The sequence below is a fragment of the Cherax quadricarinatus genome, chromosome 35 (genome assembly GCF_038502225.1).
Source record: "Cherax quadricarinatus isolate ZL_2023a chromosome 35, ASM3850222v1, whole genome shotgun sequence".
NCBI classification, from domain to species: Eukaryota; Metazoa; Arthropoda; class Malacostraca; order Decapoda; family Parastacidae; genus Cherax; species Cherax quadricarinatus.
The window spans coordinates 8,731,305-8,739,238 of record NC_091326.1 but is presented as its reverse complement, the minus strand read 5'-3'; positions in this window follow the sequence as shown (position 1 = coordinate 8,739,238).

The following is a 7,934-nucleotide window of genomic DNA, read 5'->3' as shown; positions in this document are numbered from 1 at the left end:
AATTGTATTATTGATTTCTTTCTGGTATGAACCATCCAAGATTTAATTTTGTACATTTAAGACCTATTTCAAATGTATGAATACCTCATTATTTTACATTAAAAATAATTTTCAGTATTAAAAAGAATTCTTACTTTCCTTGGATATTGTACAATTGTATATTTTCAATATAGTGTAGATCACATACAACACTGTTATACTAAAGATGAATAATAATAGAATATTATTCAATTGCTGCATAATGGGGAGGAATGGTAAGATGAGGACAGGTTTTTTGTTATCTGAATGACCATACTTTGTGTGTGTGTGTGTGTGTGTGTGTGTGTGTGTGTGTGTGTGTGTGTGTGTGTGTGTGTGTGTGTGTGTGTGTCTCTTCCCCCACCTGATATCCTGGTCTTGATCAATTGCTCTGTTTTTGCAGATGCATCATCATTTTAGGTCTTTTATAATGGAGTCTTGAAGGAAAATTGGGGAAAGCTTCAGGTATTGACTGTTTTTCCCACCTCTATAAAACTACTTGCAAGAAATTAAACTTCATGGCAATATTGGGCTTCTTTCTGCTTATGGTATGTTTTCCTGGAATTTGTCCTCGCTTCCTCTGATACCATATATTGAGTTTTCTTGTTTATTCAGATTTCTTTTCACATATCTTTTTCTTCAGTATCAGTTTTATTGCTTAGATACCTTTTTCTCTCTGTATGTAGCACTATATGTGCTACGGCCAGTCATCACCAACTGGCTGTAGCACATATGCTGTCCGAATGTGGCCCCTGGGAAGATTTAATGCGGTAATGAGAACCTACTCAAAAAATCATTATTGTTGCATAGTTACTAATAGGAGAAGGGAATATGGAGGAAGTGAATGTATTTAGATACATTTTGGGAGTGTAGGTGTCTATTAAAGACAAGGGTCTATTAAAGGCAAGGTAAATCATAGAATAGGTAAGGGGGGGGGAGAAGTAGGTGGTATGTTAAGGCATCTATGGGAAGAAGTTTATAGTCAACTCTTGATTAATGTGGTCCAAAAATGTCCTAATATTTAAAAAAAAAAATTATTGGGAAACAACCATAACTGATTTGCACTACAAAAAAAAAAAAATGTAAATGGGCCCACATATGCTGCCAACAGTAATTAACCCTTTGTACTGTTTTTGTCTGACATGAATAATTAAGTTTCTGTTCTATTTTGGTATTTGCTCAGTTTAAATTGTCTTTCCTTCATTGTGACATATTGTAACATATACAGTGGACCCCCAGTTAACGATATTTTTTCACTCCAGAAGTATGTTCAGGTGCCAGTACTGACTGAATTTGTTCCCATAAGAAATATTGTGAAGTAGATTAGTCCATTTCAGACCCCCCAAACATACACGTGCAAATGCACTTACATAAATACACTTACATAATTGGTCGCATTCGGAGGTAATCGTTATGCGGGGGTCCACTGTACTTGATCTTGTTGGCTTAGCAAAACAAGTTTCATGAAGACTTTGCTTACTTCTTTATTCAACCTTTTCATGCACTGTTGTGAATTGAAGGTGCTCAGATAGTGTCACCTACATGTAGTTCTTTGTTTATTTTCTCCCGATCAGTTCTCCGATTATTGAAGTTAAATTTACTAAATATTCCTTTTCATTTTTTTTTCATCCGTGAATTTATACTTGTACTTTTATAAGGTTGTTATCCAAGTCTATTGTTTGTGAAATTTTTTGCCTTTGGCTTGTTCCTCATTGTTCATGAAGATCAATAATGTATTGTTATTTCTAGTAGGTTTTTTTATCTGATGGATCAAAGCACACTCTTTAAGGCCCATTAGCTCTGGCATGTATTGGCTGGGCTAACATGCTTCCAGACACTATTTCTGGTGCAATGTTGCTGTTTACCATCTTCCATTTCACATTTGGGAGGTGGATATCTGAGGAGGATAATATTTGGTGTAGGATTTTTTGAGATTTTCGAGGTAGCCATCTCTATCCATTCTGTGAACTCCTGAGTGGTGTTGGTGGTTTATATAAAAGGATAAATATCAGGTTATTTTTCTCCCCATCAGTATCTACAGTGCTCATCATTAAAATGTTATGGCTAGAAGGCACCCAGTGCAATTTAATGTCCAAAGTAATATCCTACCTTGGTGCTTTTGTTGATGAGTTATGCTGGCCTGGCAATTTGAAACATGGCGTCTCAGGATTCCCTTTGTCTACTGGCTACATCTTAAGTGACTTCTGGGCTTGTCCTTTGGAAGGCTTTGTGTTCATGGTCTCCCGCACCATGTGATCTTGAGGGCCAAGTTTGTCGGACAGTTTTTGTCTATCGACTAATATGGGCAGGACGAAGTTCTTGACACAAAAGAATTGCTGAGATCATTAGATTACATAAGGCAGCCATCAAATGATGGGAATATTTGAAGTCAGCAATGTGTGTTTGTCAAGTGAGGATCTGGGTGCATCAGTTCCTTGAATGAATTTTTTATGATATGCCCACACCAAAAACATGTCCAGGGAAGTGTCCCCACTACCATTGACTGTACTAGTGTACCTAGAATTGGTCTGTTATCATTTGCCCAAATCTTTGCATACCTGGAGTATACCTGGAGAGGGTTTCAGGGGTCAGTGCCCCCACAGCCCTGTTTGAGACCAGGCCTCATGGTGGATTAGGGTCTGATCAACCAAGCTGTTTCTGCTGGCCACACACAAAATGACATACAAACCACAGCCCGACTGCTTAGGTACTGACTTTAGGTGCCTGTCCAGTTCTTCCTTGAAGACAACCAGGGGTCTATTTGTAATCCTCCTTATGTATGCTGGGAAGTAGGTAAACAGTCTTGGGCTTATGACACTTATTGTGTTCTCTCTGTGTACTCGTGGCACCCCTGCTTTTCATTGGGGGTATATTGCATCTCCTGCAGAGTCTTTTGCTTTCATAGGGAGAGATTTTCATGTGCAAGTTTGGTACTAATCCTTCTAGGATTTTCCAAGTGTATATTTTCTTGTATCTCTCTTGCCTGCATTCCAGGGAATACAAATCAAAGAACTTTTAACTGTTCCCAGTAATTTAGGTACTGTATCGTACTTGTGTGTGCCATGAAAGTTCTTTGTACACTCTCCAAGTCAGCAATTTTGCCTGCCTTGAAGGGGGCAATTAGTGTCCAGCAGTATTCCAGGCTAGAGAGAACAGTTGATTTGAAGAGAATCATCATGGGCTTTGCGTCCCTAGTTTTGAAGGTTCTCGTTATTATTTTTCTAGCAGATGTGGTAGATACATTGTTGTGGTTTTTGAAGGTGAGATCCTCTGACAGTATCGTTCCCAGGTCCTTCACATTACTTTTTCGCTCTATTTTATGGCTAGAATTTGTTGTATACCCTGATACATTTTTAATTTCCTCAAGTTTTCCATATCTGAGTAGTTTCTCTTCATTGAACTTCATATTGTTTTGAGTGGCCCATTTGAAGATTTGGTTGATGTCCACTTGGAGTCTTGCAGTGTCTATGATGGAGAACACTGTCATGGCAATTCAGGTGTCATCCGCAAAGGAAGACACGGAGCTATGGCCTATATCTCTGTCAGATATGAGGATGACGAATAGGATAGGAGCAAGTATTGTGCCTTTTGGAACAGAGCTTTTCAAGGTAGCTGCCTCAGACTTTACTCTGTTTACTATTACTCTGTGTTCTGTTTGTTAGGAAGTTACAGATCCATCTACCAGCTTTTCCTGTTATTCCTTTGTCACGCATTTTGTGCTCTATTACACTGTGGTCGCACTTGTCGAAGGCTTTTGCAGTCTCTGCATACTACATCTGCATTTTGTTTATCCTCTATAGCATCCAGGGCCTTGTCATAATGGTCCAGTAGCTGGAACAGGCAGGAATTACCTGCTCTAAACCCATGTTGCCCTGGGTTGTGTAAGTGATGGGTATCTAGGTGGTTGGCAGTCTTGCTGCTTAGAACCCTTTCAAAGATTTTTATGATATGGGATGTTAGTGCTATCGGTCTGTAGTTCTTGCCAATTGCTTTTCAGCCACCTTTGTAGAGTGGGGCTATGTCTGTTGTTTTTAGTGAGTGTGGGATGACCCGTGTCCATGCTCCCTCTCCATAGAATGCTGAAGGCACGTGACGGGCTTCTTGCAGTTCTTGATGAACATGGAGTTCCACGAGTCTGGACCTGGGGCAGAGTGCATGGGCATGTCATTAATTGCCTTTTCAAAGTCTTGTGGTGTTAGGATAATATCAGAGATTTTTGAGATGACCAAATTTTGAGTCTCAGTCATAGAATTCATTCAAATTGTTGACCCTTAGTCGACACTGAGTTATATTGAGACCTTAGTATCTCACTCATTTCTTGGCTGTCATCTGTGTATGTCCCATCCAGTGGTAGAGGTGTGGTGATGCCCAGGGTCAACTCCTTGATTGTATACTCCAAAGACTCCTTGATTGTATGCCCCAAATCACTATTTTATTCCCCTCTCTAATTGGATCCTCTCCCCCCCCCCCCATCCATTTGGATGCCCGAGGCCACCGCCCGAGGGGCGGTGGCCTCGGGGATGCCACTGGTCCCATCTCACCTAAGCAGAGGCCCAATACTGGATGTTGTTTTAATCTTAGATTTGGCAATAGTAGTAGTATTTTTTTTTTTCAGTTTCCTTTATGGCCTTTAGTTCTTCCTGAGATTCTTGTCTCCTGTAAGATTCCTTACTCTTAAGTTCAGTATTTGCTATTTCTCTGACCAGTGCCTCCCTTTGTATTTCAGATATATTGGCCCCTCTCAGCAGCTCTGTGATTCTTCACCTTTGTCTGTATAGGGAGCGTCTCTCTCTTTCTAGTTTACTTCTTCTCTTTTTCTTAATGGAATGGGCCTTGAGCAGACCTCAAATGCCACAGAATTAATTTTTTCTAGGCAAAGGTTCAGATCCACGTTGTTTTGGATATCTTCCCAGCTTGTTTCATTTAGGACATGGTTGACTTGTTCCCATTGTATGTTTTTGTTACGGAAGTTAAATTTTGTGAAGACACCCTCATGACTGATCACATTTTGTTGGTCAGGAGCCCTGTGCATATGTGTCTGTACCTCTGTTATGTTATGATCTGAGTGTATTGTCTTTGGTACAGCTATATTACGTATCAGATCATTGTTGTTAGTGAAGATGAGGTCCGGCGCGTTTTCTAGTCTTGTAGGCTCTCATATATGCTGGTTTAAAGTGAATTTGGTGCAGAGATTTAATAGCTCGTGCATGGTGCAAGGTTTTTATGCATAAGTGTTCCTTGCCACACTACTAAATCTGTTGTTCAATAGCTTTGTGATTGAAGCACTCTTTTTTTGATGACTGGCCAGATAACTTCCCAGAAGTAAACCACAATTGAAAGCCTTGGGGACTAAGATAAAGAACAATCCACTAGGAGAAAATATGAACTCACTCCCACAGCTTTAGGATGCTATCCATGAGTTGTGGGAGAATTTACCCCATGAAATCTTGAATGTGTGTTAATCACTTCCTAGGCATTTGAAGGATGTTCAAAAGTGCAAGGGACAATATTATTTGGTCGTGACTTTAGAGGGGGAAGCTGATACACCTTAATGAAGAGTACTGTAGTACTTATGTTGTATCATTTGATGAATTCGTCATTTCTGTGGAGCAGTGTGTCTTCTTCACGGTCCTACAACTCCCCGTGATTTATTTACAGTACTCGATTCTATAAACACCATTTTCAACCCATAACTCGCTCTCCAACACGTCTCTTGTATGTGTTTATTCAGATGCACCAAAAATAGCATTTTCATCCGTGAGGAGCCTACTTATATTGTTAACTTTATTTTTTTTTTTAAACCCTGAATGTTGCCAAAAACAGGAAGGAGAACTTATCTCTGGTGAGATATCTCAACCCATTGAGTGCTCTGCCTCTTATTTTTTGAAATGTGAGTTTTGTGAACAGGCTGCTGTGTGGGATACTGTTAAAGGCAGACAATGCAGGTTTTTTTAATTGATGAGTGGGTTTCATGGTCAAAGGTTAAACATTTGGGTTCAAAACCTGCTTGTAATGAAGGTGTAAGATTAGAATACAAGTGTTGACAATTTTTCCATGACCTTATATGGGCAAAATAGTAGTGAAACAGGTTTGTGTGATGCAGGTTCTGATAGGTCTTGACTTGAGGAAGTGAATAATACTAGATTTCCATTGTACTGGGGTGTTTTTGTTGTCTAGCATTGGTTAAATACGTTGAGAAGGATTGGGTGTTGGGATGAAGTGAGGTTTATGAATTCATGTGAAATGCCATCTTCATAGCTGGATGATTGTGCAAGTGCATATTGGTGCTCTGGAGGTGAATATGGTATCCATACTTATCATGGACTATAAGCATGTATAGTGTGAGAGTGGTTAACAATCTTGATGGTCTGCTAAGGCATCTGCCTGCTTCTGTGGGGTTTGACAGAGTACCCCATTGATTGTAATTGAGAAGGATAATAGTGTTGGGCATTCTGTTATGCTGTTAAATGTTGCATGTAGTATTGTAGTCTTGAGTGGTGGGCATAAAATTTATACAGAATTGTCTATGATTCATTCTTTTGAATTTATTGATACCTCTGAAGCTGTTGTTGCTGCCAGGAAGGGGCTCTTAATCCAAGGAGCTGGACTTTATTTTTGTATAGCTCTCCATCTTCATGTAAATGCCTGTGCAGTCAGGTAGTGTACTTTTAAATTACAGTGGTACCTTGAGTTACAAACTTAATTCATTCCAGAAGGCTGTTTGAGTGCCGTTACCAAACGAATTTGTTCCCATAAGGAATAATGTAAATTGGATTAGTCCGTTTCAGACCCCCAAAAATACGATTACAAAAGCTCTTACAAAAATACACTTGGGAGCTGTTCGAAACTCGAGGTACCACTGTATTATTATTTATAAATGATGCAATAGCATGGTTTAGAGCAGTAAGTTCACATAATCTTATCTAAAGGTTTGTGTTATCTATACTATGTGAATCATGAATCTTAAAAGTATCTGCAGTCTGGGCTTTGATGAAGCTTTTCTAGCATTCCATTTTGGAAGTGAAAATGGGTAAGGTAGTGTCTCAAAATTGGGGAATTTCCTAAGTGGTTTGTGATCACTACCAGTGTCAAGTATAGTATGAGATTTGATTTAATGTTTAAATTGAGCAGAGTATGAGTTTTGTAGTTAAAATATTTAGGAAGGTATAGAGGTATATGGCAAGGTAGCTAGGTAATTTTAGACATACTGACAGCTCCATTCAAAGCAGGAGAAATATCAGAGCTGGAACAAAGACAGAGATCATTTACGGCTCACACTGAGCCAGTAAAGCACCTAAATTACTAGGAACACCTTCAAGTCTTGAACACGTACTCATTGGAGCTGAGGAGAGATACGTGATAATACAGTGGTCCCTCGTTTTTCGTAGTTCTCGGGAATCATAGATTTCGGAAATCATAGGGATATTTTCGTATAAACATGGGCTTGCTAATCATAGGTTGACTCGCGAATAGTAGTACGTCCGGGACGCGTACGCACGGTGTGAGCCGGGGCGGCCTCCCTACCCAGCCAGTCTGGCATTGTTTACCAGTGAGCGAAGGTCCCCTCACGTGCTCCTATGAAATATTTCATAATATTCCACTCATTTTAGTGCTTGCAAGTACTAAATAAGCTACCATGGTTCCAAAGAAAGCTCCTAGTGCCAAGCCTGTGGTAAAGAAGGTGAGATATACAATTGAATTTAAGAAAAACATCAGCAGGAACAGCAACAGATCGCAGCTCAGAATCTTGCTGCAGAGAAGGAGGAAGAGAGATGGAAGAAGGTGCCTTCTTCAGAAATTAGAGAGATTTTTGCTATGTGGGGTAAGATGGAAAGCTTTATGGAGAAACATCACTCTGACAAGGTTGTTGCAAGCCATGTTGGCAACATGTACAGTTACAAAGTCTTGGGCCATTT